Source organism: Alexandromys fortis, unplaced genomic scaffold (genome assembly GCF_014885135.2).
Source record: "Alexandromys fortis isolate MF-2015 unplaced genomic scaffold, M_Fortis_MF-2015_v1.1 scaffold_139, whole genome shotgun sequence".
Taxonomy (NCBI): domain Eukaryota; kingdom Metazoa; phylum Chordata; class Mammalia; order Rodentia; family Cricetidae; genus Alexandromys; species Alexandromys fortis.
This window is the reverse complement of record NW_026068020.1, coordinates 519,844-542,709: the sequence shown is the minus strand read 5'-3', so window position 1 is coordinate 542,709 and position 22,866 is coordinate 519,844. Positions and strand designations below refer to the sequence as shown.

Sequence of the window (22,866 nt, the reverse complement as noted above, 5' to 3'; positions counted from 1 at the left end):
ACTTTGAGAACTGGACCTTAGTAGGCAGCCTCAGGAGTAGGAAGTGACCAAATAAGGGAATGGGCTTTGGTGGCTGGCTTTAGCAATGTAATCTAACAGTTTTTAGTAAGGCAGTGGGGAATGGAGGAGAAGAATTAAGGCCTGCCACAGCCATGCTTGTCGGGCTTTGGCCTATGTTTGCCATGCTCACCCTTTAGTCATCACACCACACTCAGTCTGCACAATGTTGGAACATATCTTGTCCAGGTTCATATGAGCAAAACAGAACAACAATGTTCAAGGGTTTTGCATTTTCTTTCCATAAGTGGTACTGGCTAGAAGCAGCCAGCGTGGATTTAAGAAAAGCTGCACCTAACTCTTTAATGTACCCAGATATGCATCACACCCTGCCAAGTGTTAGAGGTCTGCCTCTTTTGTTCTGAGGCTCATCAGCAAACTGAACACAATACCTAGCAGACAATATGCCATGGCCCATCCTTATCTACCCTGTATAGAATGAGCACACAGCAAAAAGCTGGGAAAAGCCTAAAACTGCCCACTCTTTGGATCTGCCTCGTTAGATGCCAAATGTGAGAATATAAGCAAACCATTTCTGTCTCCAAGCCTCACTTTCCTCATCTGTGAAACAGGGTTCATAAAGGTATCATCTGATAGATGTGTCTGCGGAGTGTAGAGGAAATTGTATTAGCACATACAGAAAAAACTGGCATCCCTTGAAAGACGGCAGCAACCTTCAGAGTCAGCAGAGTCAGGGTTCCCCGTTCCACCTCCCTGAGCTGGCGATTGTGACACAGCACACCAGACTGACTAGGACAGTCTCGGAAGATAGATTTTCCTAACAGGAATTCAACATGGTCTCAGGAAACAATGGGTGTTTAGTGGATGAAAATACAGCCTTGCCCAGGGCCAGCCATCTTCCTGGCAAGGGAAGAGCTACTCTTCTGGCCTGGGTGAGTGAGCACTTTACATTTCAAAAGGTCAAAGATGTGTGTCAAAGTCCCGTCCCAGCAGAGCAGGTCAGTGGAACCTGGACAGTCCCATCTTCCCATTCAGTACAGGGGCCTGGTTACCAGACTGAGACCCCACAGTACTAAGCACTGTCTGCCAGCTCACTTACCCTTCACAGGGCTGTGTGTGAACAGCACAGACACCCAGCATGAATGTTCTCCAATCCCTGACACATAAGCAAGCCCACCAACAAATGGCATGCCCACTTTATCCCTAAACCCAACTCCTTCAGAAGCATGCTATGGGGCAGCTAGAGGTAGCACTGTGCACAGTGGTCCCCAGAAGGAGTTTAAATGCTGAAAGTTAATTCCAAGGCACTGGTCACTGGGAACACCACTGAACGGGTACATAACAAAACCTGGAAAATCCCTTACAAGTTTTAGTTAGCAGTTCAAAGTTACTTTACCGTCAGTTAAGACCTCTGTTCAATCCCAGAAGCCCCTCCAAAGCTGTTTGTCCAAGGGCAGTTAACAACAGGAGGAGAAAACTCCAGGACTGCTCCGCCAGGCTCGCTGGTTAGAATCCCACTGCTCAGCCCTGACATCTGGTTTCTATTTCATATCCATGTTGTCACATTACATAACAAGCAGATGATATGAGGAGTGCCACAAAAGTTTAGCTCAAGACTCACAGAGACTATCCCAGATACATTGCTTATCTCAGGCCACAAGCATTTTCAACCAAACTGGACACTGGCTGCTCAAATCCCAGGGAAGCGCCTTGTCTCTGGGTCAAGCAAAGCAAGCCTCCTCAAGACAGTCCTTAAATGAACCAATGCCCTTTCCTTCCTCTCCTCCCACCTTCACGTGGAATGACCTCTGGCCTACATTTAGTTTTTCTGCACCTGGAAATGACTTCTGCCTTCGAGGTGTACAGGAAGGTGTTAGTTAACACAGAGTCACAGTGGAACCAGACAGAAAACTCCTGAAACACCTGGCTGTTCCACCTGTGGGGCCCAAAAGAAAAGATTCTACATAAGTAGGCCTCCACCGGAGGGCACAGTCCTGCTAGCAAGCATCCGAGGTTTTCCACACCTCGTCTGACCTGTACCAATGGGCCCAGCCCTCCTCAGTTTATTTGCAGAGACTTTGGAGTTCATTGCTAGAACATGCCAAGTGCACACTTGAGGCAAGGAAGGATACTGTCATGCCATCATAGCAGGCAAGGGTCCCTCCCTCAGAACTAGTCTCTCTAATTTCTCATGGGTCAGAGAGAAAAGGTAGCTAAAATAGGTTTTCAGGCCAGCAGCAGGTATGAGATCACATGTTTTTCTAGGGTCATTCAGAGCTGGTGAGTAGACAAGAGCAACTGTAAAAACCCAGAGTGAATAGCTTCAGCCAGAGGAGGGGACAGAATAAAAATGTGGCGGGTGTGCATGTTCATACGTGCACATGTCAAGGCCAACAGTCTGCTTTGGGTGTATTCCTAAAAAACCATCTTGCTTACGTGAAACTGGGTCTCTCATTGGCCTCAAGACTCACCAATTCAGTGAGGCTGGCTGGCTAGTGAGGCACAGGAATCTGCTTGTCTCCACTTCCCAGTGTTAGAATTACAAATCCGGACTACCACAACAGCTTTTTACAATGGTGTTGGGGCTCAAACTCAGACCTTCATGCTTAAGTAGCAAGCACCAACTGAACTATCTACCCTGTCATCATAAAACATTTTAGTACAAACTGAGCTAGGCTGTGCCAGCAACCTGTGTCTGGTCCACCCAGTCAGGCAGAAGTGAGAACCATGTGTTTGGGATAGCAGGCCTGGTTCAGGGCTCCATAGAGAACAGTGCTCAAACTCAAGGTGTGTCTACAGCTCAGCCAACTTGTTGAGAAGCTGGTTCACAGACTACATAGAAGAGAGCGCAATGTCTGTGAGAAGACAGGAGGCATGACTCAGGAGATCCTCTAACACCTGTTAGAGGAGCCCTGGAGACAGTATGCACTGACCTATCAGGCAGCAACAGCATAAGGACACAGCCTCTACTGGCAGATGCCTGGTGTGAGGTGCCCCACTCTATGTTTGAAACAGTGATAAAAAGAGATCAGAGACCCAGTACTACACACTGTCAACTAAGCGGCCTGAAACCCATATATACATGCACACATGCACATGAGAAGCATTCTGAGGGCAGGCAAGCTCAGAAGGCCAGAATGACTTTAATTACATTCCTGCTTCCCAACTTCCATTCCTTACAGCACAGACAAAAGAACAGAACTACTAGAGTAGGGAAGGCAGAAAGGTGCCTACCTTAACTTCTAGAACACATGGCAGACAATGCCTAGCCCATGATCCCTGAATTACAACTGTCTGCATTTCAAACTAGCCACACCCATACCATGGCCAGGACACATTCAGCAATCAAACAATGAGTTGACATTCACAGGCTACATCTTTTATCAAGGCAGTACTTTTCTTTTAACAAACATATGCTGAGAAATGACTTCTCACCTGAGCCATCAAGTCTAATGCAGGTGGCAGGTCTTGAACCATCTGCACTTCACTCCAACTTTACTGCCATGAGCCTACTGGTGTTGGCTTTGTTCCTATGTAGTCATCAGACTGGAGGCAGCTCAAAAGGGAAAGTCCTCAAAGACAAGGAAAGTGAAGCATGTCCACTGAAGGTAGTCACCTGTGGAAGGTCTACTGTCCACTGTAGGTAGTCACCTGTGGAAGGTCTACTGTCCACTGAAGATGGGTCAGCTATGGAAGGTCTACTGTCCACTGAAGATAGGTCAGCTGTGGAAGGTCTACTGTCCACTGAAGATAGGTCAGCTGTGGAAAGTCTACTTCCACTGAAGGTGGGTCAGTTGTGGTAGGTCTACTGTCCACTGAAGGTGAGTCAGCTGTGAAAGGTCTACCATACTCTGCACCCGGAAAACTGCTTGAACGTTAGATCAGCCTCAAGAGAATGTCTCAACCATGGATTGGAAGGTCAGTCCCACAAGAGACAGAGAACAGTCTGTCTCTTACCTCTCATTTCTTCTTTTCTGCATCCCAAATTAGACTCCCGGGCTCCTAGTTTAGCCCCCAAAGAATAGGGGGCTGTTTTCAGAGCTGAGATTCTGGGATTAGCTCAAGCAATTAGTTTGTTGTGGGGTAGCTAAAAAAACTGAAGAAAATCATGATCCTTAACTTGAGTCTGCAACTGATGAGCCTCAGTGTCATGTGACAGCATTACCACTGAAAGTGGCTCTATATCCTACGTCTATGTAAGAGGGGAAAAAACAGCACCACCTGAGCAAGTACTGGATCCCAGGGCCAGCAGCATGACAGAGCAAAGACAGCACTCTTCTTAGAGGGTCCTTCAGCACCACTACCAAGGTTTCAGTGCCAGGACTCTAGCCCATGAGGATCAACAAGTGGGAAGACACCTACACAGTAGGAGACACTGATGTCCCCACCACACAGAGCCAGGAGGTAACAATGCAACCCACACTCCCAGAGAAGGTTACCAGAATGAGGGGTACCACCATGAGTCCCAACCAATTCAGGAGGTCTGCTCATACACACTTTCACATGTGTTCTTTCCTCCGCTGACCACTGAACACGAGTCAGTCAGTAAAATCCAAGCAAAAACTTCCCATTGCCCAGTACTCCAAACACAACGCTTGCTTGTTGTTTATAGGGTGTGTAGTGAGGAGTAAGTAAGTGTTCCACTATGGCACCTTCCTACACATATATGCTGTTGGGCTTTGCACATGTTTGTCATCTGTTCTATGCTGCAGGAGAGACAAGCCACTCTTCTTTGTATGTCCAACTAATGAAAACTTTTACACGAGTCGCTATGAAAATGGACACTGAATTAGAAACAGGGGCTGTGTCCCAAGGATGAAGTTGGTATTTGTTGTGCCAAAATTGTATAGCACTCAGCAGAGCAGGAAAAGGAAAAAGGAGGGTGGCCAGCACTCAGTAGCCACGGATGGACACAATCACTTTCAGAGTCCAGGACAACAGCCCCAGACTCAGGCCCAACAGGAGCCTGGTGACCCAGGCACACCCCTTTCCTCTTGGCTTCCTCAACTAGAGGAACTGGCACATCACTAACTCCAGATCTACTTGCAAATCCCACTTTTAGCCCGTATGCAGGCCACCATCATGCTTGCTGAGGGGGAGGAGTGTAGGAAAAGGAAGCTGGAGGCAGTGGCCTGCTGCAGCTAGCACACAGGACTATCTCAGAGGAAGACCAAGGCAATTCCTCCTTTGATGTCTGCCCAAGTGCCTTCAGGCAACCTGCAGAGGAGTGGTGACCAGATAAGGAAGCTCTCCTCGGTCCCTGTCTCTCTTTACCAAGCTGACTCCGACTTGGATTCACTCCATATTTTAAATGTTCTACATGGAGAGCAACAAAAGTCTTGACAAAAGGACTACATGGGATGTCCTGAGGTAACCAGGAACTGATCTTACTGTCTCAGAACTGAGAGGCTGGGATAAGGTCCCTAGAAGTGCTTACAGCCCAAGAACAGCTCTTCTCTGAGGAGCAAAGACCTGGAGGAAAACCAAACCCAGGTTTGATGCTCCAAGTTGTAGAGACTGTCCCTACAGACCTTCAGTGGGTCACTTCCAATAAGGCAATGACTTCTGGGAATCATTTAGTTTTCTACACCATTAGCAAGAATGGCCTTAGCCCTTTCAAACCCCTAAATTATTCCAGCTTTCTGCTCAATCACATCTATAGTTTTCTAGCAAAAGCTAGTGCTCCACAGGCCAGTCAACTGAGGACAGTGACCAAAGCAAAGCCTGAAAGGGGACCCAGTTCCTGGCAGCATGGCAGGGGCCACGTTTGACCACACTACATGTGATGTTTTGTTAGGCAGGGCAGCAAAGAAGAGTTCAAAGCAAGGCAAAACTGGGGATAAGGCCAGAACATAAGCCTGCCACTGGCTAGAAGGGAGCAGATCCAGAAAGAAGGTGCCTTGAGGACTTAGAGCGACAGATCACCTTGCTGTGGTTGGGGAAGAGTCGGAACAACTGTTGAGAACTGACAGACACCCCTGGCTCAGGCACCCTGACCTGAGGTGTGTGCTAAGCAGGGCCTCAGCCACTAAGTAGAGACATGCCAGTACCTCTCTAAAGGAATGTGTCATCAATACATACGTTGTTCATAGAAAGTTATAAGGACAAGAGTCATAAAAAAAAGTCATGGAGAGGCATTGGGCCAGGAAAAGTAGCAACAGGTTCACTGGACAGTCCTGTTACTTAACAGCTATGCAGCCTCTGGAGTGCTCCTAAACTCCCTATGCCTCAGTTTCCCATCTGTCAAATGGGGATATGACAGCCTACCTTTCCTGAAGGGCATTAAGAAGTGAGATTATATATACTAATTATTATTAACATATCTATAAGCATTACTAATATCAGCATTTGTTAGGCAGAGTTAAAAGACTCATATAAAACAGAAATAAATTATAATCCTTGAAATTTTAAACTAAATGAATGAGTTAAATAATGAAGTAGACAGCTAAAGAGAACTGTTGAGCATTGAAAAGCTCTACAGAAAGTAAGTCAAAATATACTACAGAAAGACTTGGAGATTTGAAGGACAGGAGAGAGGCTGGAAAGAAGTTCAGAAGTTAAGAGCAGAAAAGTCGTGCAGAAAACTAGAACTTGGTTCCCATCACCCACATCAGGTGGCTCACAACTACCTGTAACTCCAGTTCCAGGGGATCCAATGACTCTTCTGAACTCCATGGGCTCCTGCACTAAAATGTGCACATATTCACACTCCGAAACACATATACATTTAATTAAAATAAAATAAATCCTGCAAAGTGTATAGCGGGAGTTGGGGGTAGGAGAGAGGCCAAAGAAAGATATACGACGTCACTATTGTTCCAGAAAGAAGAGAGATTCAGGGCAGAAATGTATACGTAAAAGAACGTTAAGTGCTGAGAGGGCTGAGAAGCGAAGCACAAAGAACAGAACTACACCAAGGCAGCATGGTGCTGACAAAATGGCCAGACAGAGCCAGGTGAAAGGACAAGAGTCCAGTACAGGGTAAAGGTGGTATTGCAGTCACTGGTACAAGCAGGGACTTCTAAATAAATAGCACAGGGACAACTGAAGGGTAATTAATCTGGATGAAGATAAAATTAGACCCAAACACCACCACACCCAAGGGTAACCTTTGAACAGCCAGGGTATGACGCACACACAAACCACATAGCAGAAGGGACAAGAAGGAGCCCCTGCTGGCTGCGCTGGTTGGCTTCCCACTGGAGATTCCAGTACAAGTGCAAGAAAGGCAGTGAGTGAGATTCTGGGGGAAGCTTACATGTCAAAGGAACATAGTAACATATCAAAAGCAACAGGTATAGAGAGATCATGTGGGGTAAATAATTTACCAGCAGTCGCTGTCCCTTACATGAAGAACTCTGGAAAAGTGTGGGAACCAAGTCCAATACCCAACAGAAAAACAGGCTTTGGGAAGGAAAAAACATTCTTGATCTATCCACATGGCAAGTAAGGAGAGAAACTCTTCTGGCACACCATGTAGGAACCGCCTACCTATGATGCCAGACCCAGCTACTGAGACTACAAAACATTCCCCCTCTAGGCAGGAAATTTTGGAAATTATAATAAAATTATGTATCTATTAATCTTCCTACAGAAATCACTTCTCTACAATAACTCAGAAAACACAACCCCTATAACGTCACATATATGGCTGCTCCCTGAATAAAGCTCCAGTAGGGCACATTGGCACATCCCATTCATAGGAGTGCCTGATTCATAGATAAAGTTCGCAGAGCTTCAAACAAGGAGGCATCCAGGACCCAGCAAAAGTCAGGAGTTAGTGAAGATGCCTATGAACACTCCAGCACAATGTAGGGGCAGTATGTACCCCTGCCTTGTCCCACAAGCAACCACAAGGTAAGGGTGAGCAGGCCAGCTTCTCCAAATCTACCTGCCACACATATTCAGCTCCATACACACAAAGGATGATCAACAACAAATCAGAACAGGTAAGAAGGGAGAAGCTGAAATGAAAAATACATAAGCAGACGGCGCCATGTTTCACACAAAAGTGGGAACTTTCTAAAGCATCTTAGACACAGGGTTTGGTACTATGCTTTTGATGCATGCTGAGTTCTGGTCCCTGGGTTTCTTTCTCACAGACACATGTATTTGTTGCTGTAGTATTCTAAAGTTGAACAAATGAATAAATACACTGTGAATTCTGGGCGCTAAGCACTTTGCTGTCCAAGGGAGTAGCAAATATGAAGAGACGGGCAGCCAAGACAAGTAGAAGTGGAGGTATGAGTGCAAGCACAGGAGGTTTCCCTGCAGGAGCACAGAAAGGAGCTGCATTCAACTACTTCCCAGCTCTGTGCTGAGACCAGACACCGAATACAAGACCATGGTGCATGCTTCTACAAGCCGTCCTCTCCAAGGAACTCAGGAGACGATTCAGTGGGCAAAGTGCTTGTCATGTAAGTGTGATGAACTTAGTTCAGATATCTAGTGCCCACATAAAAGCTGGGCATGGTGACGAGCAACCATGATTCTAGCACTAGAAAGGCAAAGGTCCCTGGTGATCCATTGTCAGCTAGTGTAAACTAAAGGGAAAAGCACCTGGGTAAGTGAGAGATCCTGTTTCAAAAAAATAACATGGAGAGCAGTAAAGAAATATACTAGATGCCAACTCTGGTATACACTGTCTGTCTGTCTCTCTCTCTCTCTAACACACACACACACAGAATACACCCACACATGGAGTACACCCACACTTACCCATACACGCATGTATGTGTCAAAAACAAACACTTTGAGATTTCATGAAAGATATAGCAATCCCAAGACTGGAACACTACTAAGTCAGTATGAAGAGGGGCCCTTAAGTTCTGAGGATCCACCAGTGAAACCAGAACAAGAGTTTCTATGGGTCATGTCTGGGGCAGTCTGAGCACCAAAAAGATCACAACAATAAAGGAATATGACCCGGGTAACAAGCAAGAACCTGGAAGTTCCAATGAACATAAACAAGAAAGGAAAAGTCTTCATGTGAAAAGTCACTTTAAACAAATGTCAGTTATCAAGAGTGCCCATGACCACAGGCGATGTCTTTATAACAACACCAGGGCCACGCATAACTCTTGGAAGACTTCAGAAGCCTCAGGTCAGAGGCGAGGGAGTACCAGGGTGCCTGTAGTCCCGAGACTCTCTACCAAGTGTACTAGAGAGAAACAGCAGTTTCTCAGTGCAGGCAACTGGCACCACCTCCTTAGTCTCAAGGGACAAAGGTAAGCCACGGAACTAGGTGCGTTAGGACACACCTTTGCAGTCTGCTAACCCAACAGGTACCAAAGTCAAGAGCAGGGAATTTTTTTTAATGGCAACTCTGTTTCCATACTGTCATTGTCACAAAGCATCACAAAAGATGACTATACTAGCTTAGAAAAGACTGTAGCACATAAGGCACGAATGCTAGGCAGAACAACCTCATGTTTTTTTCTGACATATAAGCCATTCTTAGCAGACAATCACAAAATGGAACACACATGTACTACAGAAAACAGTACTGGGTCACAGTAAACTTTCTGGCTTCAATAATGATGGAGGGTAATGGAAGGCTGGCCTTCTTTTAGGTAGTATATACAGGATAAAAAAAAGTGCTAAAATGTTCCCCAAATTTCTAAAATACCTTCAGATTGAGCTTTAAAAAAATAAAATGCTGAGTGAAAACATACAAGACTAAGAGATCAGGGAGCATTGAACCCACATATGCCTCAAAGGGACATCCATGCTATCAAGCAGCGAAACCACAGAAAAAGAAACTTCACATAAAAGAGAAGGTCAAAGACACCATTCTCAGACAAAAAGCAGACAGGGGCACACTCCTGAAAAGAAAATAAAGATTGGAGAAAATGTGGTCCAATGAGAATGGGATACAGACAAAATAAACATACAGGAAGTGGAGCAAAGACTCTAGAATGCAGAAAGAGTTAGCAATAACATTAACAAACACGAAAACATTAAAACAAGACTTATTCCTGAGCAATCACAGAGAGAGCAGGAGATACTGAAGAAAGCAATCACTGGACTAGCTCCACAGTGAAGGAAAAGACCACACACAGGCCATCCATCTTACAGACCTGAAGCCAAATAACAAACAGAAACATTGGTACTTCAGACACAAGGCTACAAACCACCTACAGAGGAGGCTGGTGCCTAGTTGTAGTTCAGTCTATGCCCAGAGGATTCCCTTTCATCAGCCTGATGGCTATGGTTGCCAGGGCCAGTTCAACATGGACGGCAGGTGTTGGGGGTGGGAGGTGGAGTAGAGCTGCTTGGAGCAGTCACAGCACCTCAGGGTCCAGCAATGCTTACTTCCCACCATACACCACTCATACCTGTACCAGGAAATCCACACTATTACAGGACAAAGACTGTGTCAGGGATACTCAAGACAGACACTAAACAACAAGGGACACTGACTACAGGTGCTACATAGATGACTCTCATCAAGTTTCATCCCCAAGTCCCACAAGCTACATCAAGTTTAAAAATGCATAATCAAAACAATATTTTTTAGGGACATGTATGTATATGGTTTTAAAAAAAACTTATTAAAGGCAGGGGAAAAGAAGCAGGGAGCCTGGGTCCTATGGAGAACAGGTGATGCTGGTTACTGCTTCTTTACGTGGGGCAAATAGGGGTGCATATTTTTAACAGTATTTTACAATTAAAATTTAAAACAGCTATGTGGGGGACTATATAAAGCTTGATTTTAAAAACTAAGAAAACTCCAACACAGCTCAGTCAGTAAAGTGCTTGCATCAAAAGTACAAAGATCTGAGCTCAGAACCAAGGAAAGGGTTCACCCCTGATTGCAGATGGCCCAAAATTATCACTCATAAGAACTACAGATTCCTCCCAATTTGAAGATTTTAAATCTATACAAGTTAGAGTATTAACTTCCCTGGCATTTTTACTTTTCTAAAACATTTTCCTGTTTTAACGAGAATTACACAGCATTCCTTGTACAATATTCCTGTGATGAAACTCTCCTGGTGAGAAGCTGTATATATAAAGTGCTATGATATTCTTTCTACTCACACACAGGGTTTTAAAATTGTGTTTACAAGTTAAACGTGATGCCACCTTTGTTTTATTGTTCTCTTTAACAGGTTCTAAAATCAAGGCATTTGAGCCTCATAAAGCCAGACAACACTTGTGTCTGATAAGAGGTGATGTTAAGTTAGATCCAAGCAGAAAATGTGGTAGATGCTGACCATGCCCAGGTAGCAAGGAATTCTTTCAGAAAAGTCCATGGCTGCATCCTTCCTAGAGCTGTAAACCCAAAGATACGCATCCTACAAGTGACAGCCACGGCTCCTCCAGCTGTGCTGGGAGGGGAGTCCCACCCTTGTTTTAGGCTTAGGCTTACAGTCTCTGGAGTGACACATGATTCTGCACACACTAACTCGGGCAGTTAGTTTAGTTTTCAACTCTCAGATAGGAAATGTTTTACTAGCCATCCCCTCAGTGTCTCTTACCAGGGCCTTTTTTTCTTCCTCCAGAAACCCCCTGTTGTACACTGTCACAAGTCAGCAGGCTGAGTCTGGTGCCACATCCCTCTGACCCAATGTCCCACCCTGTACCCACAGGCCCATCAGTAGCCTGCAGCAGCTTTTCCTCCAGGTAGTCTGGACTACTCTGAGAATAGTGCAATGTTCTGCCCACTCACTGACTGTGATCTCTCTCTACTAAAAACCTCTACACAGTGCTCTTGACACAGTACTCCCAGCTTTTCCGTCTGTTCTGCTGTTCAGCACTTTGCACAGCACTGCTGTTTATCTGACTTGCTGACTGTTTAGGTTGGGAAGCAGCAATCTGTACATTTATGCCAATCTACTTGAAGTTGACCTTTCAGCAATTTGACAAAATATTACATAAAAACAAAAGCATAGCAAATTCATTTTTGGCAACTGAAATGTATTTATATAAACCATGACAATTTATAATAAATTATATAAGCCCCAGCACGGTGGTGACAAATACCTGAAATCCCAGCACTCAGAAGGCAGAGTGAGGCAGGCAGGGCCTAAGTTCAAGATCAGTATGAGCTGCACAGCCAGATTTTAAAAAAAAAAAAATCAGCAAATCAAACTCAGTACATTGTATATATAAAACAATCAGCCATTTCTAGTAACTGCAGCTCATGTCTGGCAGCGCCCTTAAGCTGGTGTTAAGGCCACCACCCTGCTGTGCTTCCATTCCCCAGGCTCACCACTTAGGTGCTGCTCACCAACCCCAGAAAGGAACAATCTACACAGCCACATCTTACTTCTAGAGATGGAAGTTCATCCCTCGAGGTCTGGTGGCTCAATCCACCCAATTGACACGTGAGCACATCAGCCACCATGCTGTCTATGCCAAGTTCTCTTCCCTACATCCAATCTTCCCCGAGGTCTACTGGGTTCCATTATTTCTCACACTCTCTCCCTCAGTCAACTCCACATATTCCATACCCTGCTTGGAAGTCACTGGCCAGCCATCGTGCTGCTTGCAGACCCAGTGTGCTCCTCGGAGTCGACTCACACATAATTACCTAGAGATCTGAAAACTTAAAATCAGAAGGCCTTTGGCCTTCTTGAGGCTTCCCAGCAGAAGAGAGTATCACAGCTCCTGCCCTTCTCATCCACAAAACCTTCAGACAGATGGAAGCCTGCAGCCTGGTAACTAACTGCCTCCAATTGCTCACACAACTCCTTTCTTGATACCTCAGTTTCTCATCTATAAAATGGGCAAATCCAGGGTTCACAGTATCTGTCCCTAAACTGTCACAGAGATCCAGAGTATGTCCACTTGTAGGAGGACACCTCTCATGTCAGGCAAGCCAGCCACGTTACCATTACTCATTCTTCTGATCTCTGCCCTCCTCTGAGCACATAAGTGACACCAGACTAATCATTGCCTCCAGTTCTTAAAGTAGCCTGATGTGTGGGAAATGTTTAATGAAGATTTATGTTGGGAAAGGTGGTGGTATGGTATGGGAAACAGACCAGATAGATACTCATGCCCAAGATTCTAAACACCAGCACCTTGAGACTCACACTCCAGTAGACTGATGAGCTCCACACATCTGGTTAGAGCATCCAGGCATTCTTGTGAGCCTGCCCCCGGTGTAAGTCAATAAAGGAGTAATGAAGAAATGCAGACATTGCACACAGCCAGAGGGAACATATGTCACACATATCTTAGGGAGCAATGTTATTAAAATGTTCGTCCCTTGCCTCAGTTATCCTATTTTTCTGAACTTGTATCCAAAATCTCTAATAATAATCGCCCATTGGCCGCACACAAAAAGATACATATATAAGAATGTTCACTGAAGTCTTGTATACTATAGGTAAGTTAACTCCCATTTAAAGGTAATCTGTAAGAACTAAAATATTAACAACTACAAAAAGATCACTGTTCCATCATATTTGTTACAGATTGAGAATGAGTAGGAGCACAGAGACAGGGACAGGTGGGGATGAGGGCAGGATGCCAGGGGATCCACACCAAGTGTTAGCTGTCATTTCTCAGAACTGTGTCACAGTAGGGCAAAGTGAACAGTTTCTTTCCCTGACACACCTTTAAGCATTGCCAGATTTTAAGTTGATACTACATGGAAACTTTCAAAATTGGGGAGGGAACTATTTTTCATATTTATTAAAACAAAAAAACTTTCACACAAAATTAAAAAGTGATGCTGACAGCTGCTGAGAGTAGTTCTATGGTAAAGCACCTCACAAGCATGGCTGCCCAGGCCAACAGCACAGGCACTGTGCCTGAGAAGCCAGCCCCTTCCACAGGGAAACCACTAGGAATGGAGAGCAGATTCCAGGTCACTCCACCCCTACCCCAGATTTCAGTGGGAGGAATCCAGCCAGAATCAGAAACTACCTAAAAGCAGCATGAACCCTCTAGATGCCATGGGTGGTAGTCACACAAAACTAGGGTCATAATATTTGAGCAAAAAGGAGTGTCACAAAAATCAAAAAATAAGAACATATACTTTTTAAGATTTATTATTTTATTATGTATACAGTGTTCTGCCTGCATATATGCCTGCATGCCAGAAGAGGGCACCAGATCTCATTGTAGGTGGTTATGAGCCCCCATGTAGTTACTGGGAATTGAACTCAGGACCTCTGGAAGAGCAGCCTGTGCTCTTAACCTCTAAGCCATCTCTCCAGCCCAAATATACATGCTTTTAAAGGCCTGTAATTTTAAATGAACTGTGAAAATTCAAAACAAAATATATTCTTTATAGCTTCACTTCAAATCCAGACCACAAAAAGCACACCTGCATGGGGCCACAGACACTGAGACACTCAGGAAACATTGATGTGGCTGATAAGACTTCTAAATTTTAAGAAGACGTAACAGGCAAGCAGCACTGACTCACAACTGAAAATTATGTTGCCAGCAACAAAACTTTGAGCATCTGAGTTTTTCAAAGGAAATGCTCAAATATCCTAAACTTGAAACTCAAATTGGATGTGCAGAGAAAAAGTCTAAGAACAGTTAGGTGAAGGAAACACAAAAGCTTGAGACATCAGATGAAAAAGTTCCCTCTGTCAAAATGAACCCATGTATGAAGTTTAAGTAGGAAAACAGATTCACAAGGTACATTATTCCAAACAGGAAGGCTTATAAAGAAAATTAAACACAGGAGAAGAGTGGCACTTCAGTTCTTCAAGCATCATTGGTTAAAGGTAGTAACAGCAGTATTTAGGCTCATTCAGATAAAATAGTAACCCTGCTCCCTGCAAAGGCGGTACTGCTGCTACAAGTCTGCTAGGCAAGAACCTAACAAGGCCGAGGTGTGTATTGATATTTTATTTGCATTTTAATAAATAAAGTTGCCTGAAGATCAGAGAGTAAAACAGCCCACTGGTCAACCTTACAGATAAGGCAGTGATGACTCACTCCTTTAATCTGAGTAGCCACACTAGTTTGCCACAGACAATGGGCAGTTGTGGTGGACGCCTTTAATCTCAGCACTAGAGAGGAATATAAGACAGGAGGAGACAGCTCTCAGACACAGTCTCATTCTAAGATTCCTGGACCTTGAGATCTCCATTTCAGATTGAGGTAAAGGAAAGCCAGTAGCTCGCGATTTTGATTTTTTGGCCTTCAGGTTGAACCCCAATATCTGTCTCTGGGTTTTTATTAATAGTGCTACAAAGGCATCTGTGTGTGCTGTTGTCTCCCCACCAGAAGCCCACCTGCTACAGCCAGTGTACTCGGGGTCCAAGGGCAGATCCCAGTAGGAACTCTGCAGCAAGCTGAAAGAGTAGCTTGGAAGCACCACTTACGGGGTTCACCAATTCACAGTCTTGTACAACTGCAGACCTGAGCTGCGTAACACCTGCCCTAAGTCCTACAGATGCCTCGTCAGCCATTCTCACATACTTCATTCTTCAGATGGAGACACAACAGGAGAGATATGGATAACAACATGCTGAGAAAGAACCACAGAGGCACGGTAGGAGTCAGGAAAGGAAACATTGTAAGAATGGCCACACACCCTGGCCTAGAGTGAATAACAGCTATGCTGATCTGGAAACGGTAACAACCGTACTGTAGCTGGTGCTGCTTTCAAAGAAAACTTTCTCTAAGACCAAGTACTTCCCAATCGTACAACCACTTAGAAGCAAACAACATCACCCAAAAAGAGCAATGAAGGCAGATCTCCACCTTACACAGTAACCAAAAATTAACCTAAATTTAAAGATCTAAACACAGAAACTAAAACCATAAAACTCTTAACAGAAAACAAGAGGTCTTCATACCGTGGACCTGGCAGCAACTTCTCAGATATGACCCCAAAGTCAACTAACAAAAGGAAATAAGAACTGAACCTCCTCAAAAGCAGACACTAGAGAACGCAACAGCAACACTGAGTGGGAGAAGCATGGGCAAGCCATAGACCAAATACATCAAGTACTTCCACAATTCTACAATAAGAAAACAGCCAAACCCTAGGCACATATTACACAAAGATACACAAATAGCCAGGAAGCATATGGGGTGGTCTCAGGAGCTCTACTTACTAACAAATGCAAATGAAAACCACAGTGAAATGCCATCTTTAACAAAGGCAAGGTATCTAAAGTTAGGGGATGTTCAAAAAAGTAGACCCAACAGGCATTGCTGATAGATAGATAGATAGATAGATAGATAGATAGATAGATAGATAGATAGATCACCACATAGCACTGTGAAAACTGGTTTCTCAACAACTACACATGGCATAATCATGACCTTCCAGATCTGCCCCAAAGGGGACTCAAACAAACACAAATCCACCAATGTTCACAGTAGCCAAAACCGGGAAACCACCCAAGTTACATCAGCAGAATGGATAAACAAGGTGTGAATCGTACTGAATGGAACGTTATTCAGCTTGGGAAAGGAATGAGGAATCAGGTGCTACACACAGATGGTTCCTGAAACACTGTTCTGCACGACATAAGCCTGGCAGAAAACAGACACTACATAATCCCACTTACCTTAGGTACCTAGGAACGGATTCAACAGAAAGCAGAACAGTGGCCACTAGGGCTGAGAAGGGAATGCATAGCTGGTACTGAAAGGGACAGTTTCTACCTGGAAAGGGACCATGCACAAGTACTTATGCCATCACTGAAATGCGCTTTAAAATGGTCAATGGGAATGTTTACACTGCCTGTATTTTGCCACATTAAGTAACAGACACACAATGAACCAAGTTGAAAAAGATAAGAATTAACACCCAGTGTAAAGAAAAGAAAAAGTGTTTCACAGCACAGTCCAGCCTAGGTCCAAACTCCTGCCTTTGCCTCTGAATGCAGGGATTACAGCATGTGCTGTCACAACCATATGTACACCATATACATAATTGATATAGAAAAGTTTTCAAGACACAGTAAATGAAAGATACCAGGGAATGGGGTACTCACCACAGACTGGTGCCCTGTGTTGTTAAAAACAGTAAAGCTAAGTGGGGAGTTAAGGGCCTTTACTGAAGTCATCCTAAGAAGCAAACAGCAACTGCTTTTGTGCCTCAAGAGGCCCACTTCCATGTTATCTTAAGACCCTAGACAGCAAACAGAGGCAGTGGAGCAGTTCCTATGAATACCCTGTCCACAAAGGACATTCTGCTCTCATTCCTAACAGAAGCACATAGACGCAAGACTTTCCCAGGCCCTGTAAAAGATCAAGGAGAGGAAACCAGTGAGACTATATCACTTGCAATGATACCCATATACACGTTTCAAAAAAGCTTAGCCTATGATGACTGAGCCAACCTGCCTTTACTGAGCATATGTTTCGAAACCAGAGGCTGTAACCACCCTCCCCCTCCATCACAGGAAACCACCAGGAACCTGGACTTGGCTCTGTGCTCTCAACTGCGTCTGAATACTTGGCCCAGCCATGGAGTCTCAACAAGCCTGCAGCAGAAGCAATATATTCCCACTGACAGATAGAAGGCTTAGGGAGCAAGTGACATTAACAACCCTGAGTCTTGTAAGCACCATCCCTTACCCAGGGACCTGGGGAAGAAGTGGCCATGCCTGCCCTCATAGAGCTTAGGTGGTATGGGAAACACTGAGCTCTAGCTCCACTGTGGCAGAGCCCTAAAGGCTGAAACAGGTTGCCTTGATTTTCTTGGCATCATGTATGTTAGTACTACCGACACCCTAGATTTCATTCATAAATCTCCCCTATAATTGTGGGAGGGAAGTAGAGGAAGAAGAAAGTGAGTAGAAAACAAAGAAGAAACAGCAGAAAACAAAGTCCCTGAGATTATGTTCCGGACAGGCCACTTGGGCATCAAGGCCTCAGCACTGCTTTGTACCTATGCCTCTGCAGCCTGAGGGAATCTGCCTCAAACACAGGATGGCTTGACACAAGCATAGGGTAATTGTCCAGAGTCCACACTGTTAGCATCTGGAGCAGCTACAGCCACACATGCTCCCTAGAGATACCTAGAAGCCCTAATGTTTGAGTCTCACACTGACAGCAGACCATCGGTTACAAGCTGTTTTCCAGGAATCTGAAGGAGCTGTGGCAGAACATTTGATCATGTTTTGACCAAGTGTGCACTCAAGGATGAAAGAGAAATGTTTAGTTGTTCTGGCCTCTTCTGATAATACAGGCTAAAACCAAAAGGGTATCTTGGACAGAGGGGAGAGATGAGACAAAGAGAGGGTTTCAATGCTGGTAAAAAAAAAAAAAAAAAAAAAAAAAAAAAAAAAAAAAAAAAAGGCCCTATAGGGAGTTCACTGGATTCCTCAGACTTCAGCAACAAGTTCTGTACACTGCAGGGAACATATTCACTCTCTAGGATCCCCTGATGCTAAAACCACTGAGTAAATCTCACACGGGGACCTTTCCAAACCCAAAGAGAATGTCAATGGAAGGCAGTAACTGTTCCAAAGAGTAAAATACCCAATGGATGTGTCCAGGACGTCAGGGGAGAAACAGCATACGGTTCCACAAATAAGCTACAACTGAGCACGGCACCCTGACCTACGAGCGCAGCATGTGGTGCTGAGTTAGCTGCCCTCTGAACTAGGACTCTGTGAGCAGCAAGAGTCCCTGTTGTCTGTCTGTAGCTGCCCATCCTGAGGCTTAGAGGGCAAGCAGGCCTGGCAGGGTGTCAGGAGTGGCGGAGCTGGGCCTAGTGTTTATGTCTGATCCAGACGACTGAGGGCTCATGACGATTTACTGACGCAAGAGCTCCCAAGCACTGCATGCCAGAAATTAATCAGGGGAGGAAGAATTCTTTTTAAGAAACCACTTGGCCAGGGCTGCCTGGCCTGAGGCTGAAAGTGTAAGCAGAGCCACTCCTCCTCTGGGAGCAGCACACCCAAGGTTTCCAAGCAGCTCCAGGCTGGTAAATCAGGCCCAGGCCCAGGCCCAGGCTGGGGAGGTCCTGCCACAATGCCTGGCCCTGCTGCGGCTGGCCGCAGTATCCACTGGTCTGCCCCAGAGCCAATCTTCTCCCAGGGGTCCCCTTCTGATGGCGTCTGCACAACCTCACCAGTGTGCACACTCCATGGTTGGGGGTGTCTATGGAAATGACTGGAAGCCTCTGATCTTATAATCTATTGCTATAATCCCTTTTTCAGGAAATGGGTTTCAAAGTTTGAAAAATACGAGACCACCTAAAAAGGAAAAAGTTAGAATGTGAGGGTTGCAAGTGTCTGCAGCAGCCTCCTCCCAGGGTATCCTACTTGCATGGGCAAGTCAGGCTCTTCCTGCAACCCTCTTTGCACACCCCCAGATGCTATGTGACATCAAATACAATGGTCAACTACACACAACCATGTCACATCAAACACATGCACAGTCATGTCACATTAAATGTATGCTTAACTACATACAGCCACATCACATCAAATGCATGGGTAACTTTGCACAGCTGAGTCATATCAAAGGCATGGTTCACCACACAGCCATGTCACATCAAATGCATGGCTAACCATATACAACAATGCTACATCAAATGCATGGTTAATGACACACAGCATGTTACATTAAATGCATGGCTAACTATGTACAACTATGTCATAACAATACATGGTAATGACACATACCATGTTACATCAAACACATGGTTAACTATGTATAACCATGCCACCTAAAATGCAAGGTTAATGACACATATGTTACAGCAAATGCATGGATAACTACAGCTAGCATTCCTATATCTCAAAAACAAAACAAGAAATACTCTAAAGAAGTCATGTTACACCCTATCCCAAGTGTGGCAGCCCCAAAACCATCCATCTGCTGGCCTCTGGTTTACTGTTCCTAGGATCAAGAACTAAGGTCTTTAACACATAGCCCCTGGCTCCACAGAGGACAAAGGACTGGAGTTCCACTCCCACTGTATAGCAAGTACTCTGTCCCTGGCCCCCCACATCCCATGATGCCCACCATACCTCCTCCTTCCCAAACTATTTCTCGAGCTAATGCTAACTCCTGAATGGACTCTTCACTGATGCTAAGGGGGCTGGATGCACAGATGGGAAGATAGAAATCAGGCAGGCAGGCAGGGAGAAAGGCTTCACACCACTTACAACACAAATCACTTCATAAAAGATATGAATAAAAGAGCTACTAGAGAGGCTCAAGGCTACAGATGTAATTCAGCCCACTTCATTTCACTGCAACATAAAAATCAGCTAACCTGTATAGCCATGGAACAGAGAAAACAGAGCCATCTGGACAGTGCAGGACAGGGGCCCCTGAAGAGTGGCCAACAACGTACATCTGACATTAGGCAGAAAACAGGACAACTGACCCTGGCAGGTAAGACTTGACTTACTTACAGAATTGAGTTCTACCAAGGCACCCTCCAGTCAAGGATGAGGGTGGTCAGGATAAAATGTAAACTGTTACAGATGTATCTGCTGGCTTTGCAACAGGAGGACTGTCAAGGGAGTCAGAGCTATGGGGTGCCAATGGGAGAGGGAAGAGAGAGGATGAGAGAAAGGAAGAGCACTTTTAGTCATCAGCCTCTCAGGCAGCTGCTATCTTCCAAGCCACGAACAAAGAACAAGGAGACAACCAGCATGGACTGGCTCTCATAGAACCTGAAACTGGACTTTATACATTAGGCAACAACACAGAGAGAAAAGACACATCCCATAATAACACAAATATGGTATTCTAACACTAAAGTGTAAGGCTTCCAATTTGTATGGGGGCTTAAAATAGACACACCACACACAAGAACAAAACCTAACAGGACTAAAAGGAGAGTCCCTCCCATCTACAATCACAGCAGAGCCTTCCAAAAGCAGCAGGACACTGGTCAGGTCACAGATCTGAGCACTACAACTATCAAACTTGACTAAATGCCATAGAATTGAACTTGTGAAACACTTAGAAGACTGACCAAAATAAGCCAAAAAAAAAAAAAAAACTTAGGAAATTTATGATGTGGATGTCCTTCTGTATATGTGTTGCTTTTATTGGTTGATGAATAAAGCTGTTTCTGGCTTAGCAGAGTGAAGCCAGGCAGGAAAATTCTAACAAAGAGATATAGAGAGAGTAGGCAGAGTCAAGCAGACGCCAGCCAGCCTCCAAGAAAACAAGACATGTAGAAAATGAGGTAATTCCACAGCCACGTGGCAATACATAGACTAATAAAAACAGGTTAATTTTTTTTTTTTTTTTTTCGACAGGGGTTTTCTTTAAGTTTTTTTGGTTTCTGTCCTGGAACTAGCTCTTGCAGACCAGGCTGGCCTCAAACTCACAGAGATCCGCCTGCCTCTGCCTCCCGAGTGCTGGGATTAAAGGCGTGTGCCACCACCGCTAGGCAGGTTAATTTAAGATGTAAGAGCTAGCTAGAAATATGCCTGAGCCATTGGCCAAACAGTGTTACAATTAATACAGTCTGTGTGACTATGCAGGTCTGGGCAGCCAGGAAACGAAAGTGCAGTTTCCGATTACAAATGGCGCCTCTGTGTGTTTCTTTGGAACTGAATAGCTGAGGTACTGGGCAGGAAAGAAACTTGCCTATAAATTTACATAACCGTTTCCAAATAACCCATTGTTCAAAGGAGATACAATGAGAAATTAGGTAATGCCATTAACTGAATGACAAAGCAAATGTATTAAAAAGTTCACACAATCTGGCTAAAGCCACACACTTACGAAAACGCCAGGTCTTAAGTACAGTTACTACAAAACAAGAAAGTGTGAACAAATGTATTGATCTGAATACTTTAATCAGTAAGCAAACAAAATACCCAGCATATTGAAACTAGAGAATAAAATGAAGGAAAGGTTGTAAGAGCAGCAGTTGCTTATCCAATCCAATTGAATCAAGAAACTGAACTTGGTCCTTTACAAATACTAAAACAACTAGTAAGTTGTAGCGAGCAGCATAGAGCCACACCTGATGGAGATGTATAATCAACTCCTGAGATGGCTAAGGCCTGACCTATGCTATGATCACGCAATGATTATCAGCTGCCTGCATATGCGTGAACCTATGGGCAGTGCCCACCTGGCAGTTCGGGGTTGGCAGCCCATGCCTACTTAAGGGCTGGGAGAAGTTTGCCCGGAAAGGGAGAGAGAGAAAGAGAAGGAGAAGGAGATAGAGATAGATTGCTGTGAATAAAGTCCTGAAAACTGCTGCAAGAAGAGCTCTGGGTGTTGCGTTTTTCCTTGCTGGTCGAGGGTGGACGCGACAGTAAGTCTCTGAGTCCAGTGAGGAGAAGGAAATAGGCAACGTCCACCATCGGGAAGGAAAAAGGAAGATAACAACAACCCCACAGACAGTACAAAGATGAGAGGGCAGAGGCACTTGACCACTGAACCCAGAGATGGGTTTATCTAGAGATCTTCCAAATACCTCAGGGATAATAATAATGGCTTCCTGAACTCCTCAGAAGGCTTGACAGGGTGGGCACACTAGAGTCCACAAGCCAAATACAATCTAAATCTACTGCCTGATTTTTAGCCTATCTGAAAAACAGAACTGGTTCTTACATTATCTTAAGTGGTAGAAAGATGTGAGGTGGTGGTGCACTGGAGATGTGGTCAACAGACTCTACCGAAAATCTTTGCCAATAACAGAATTAAGAAAGAAAAGACTCCATCACACTTTAAGGAGCCAGCATTAGCTTAATATCAAAATTTAAAAGGAAAGAAACTAAGCTGGGCGGTGGTGGTGCACACCTTCAATCTTAGCAATTGGGAGGCAGAGGCTGTTGGATCTCTAGAGCCTCTGAATCAAGCCCAGCCTGTTCTACAGAATGAGTTCCAGGATAGCCAGAGCTACACACACACACACAAACCCCTGTCCAAAAAAAAGGGGGGGAGAGAGAAGAGGGGAAAGAAGGGGAGGGAAAAGAAGGGGAG

The 22,866-nt window shown here is 44.7% G+C and overlaps 1 protein-coding gene across 10 annotated transcripts in view; it reads right to left on the bottom strand.

Moving 5' to 3' along the window:
- Hdac4 (histone deacetylase 4) overlaps positions 1-22,866 on the bottom strand; it is a 260,113-nt gene that overhangs the window by 188,722 nt on the left and 48,525 nt on the right. The gene's annotated exons all lie outside the window — the stretch shown is intronic.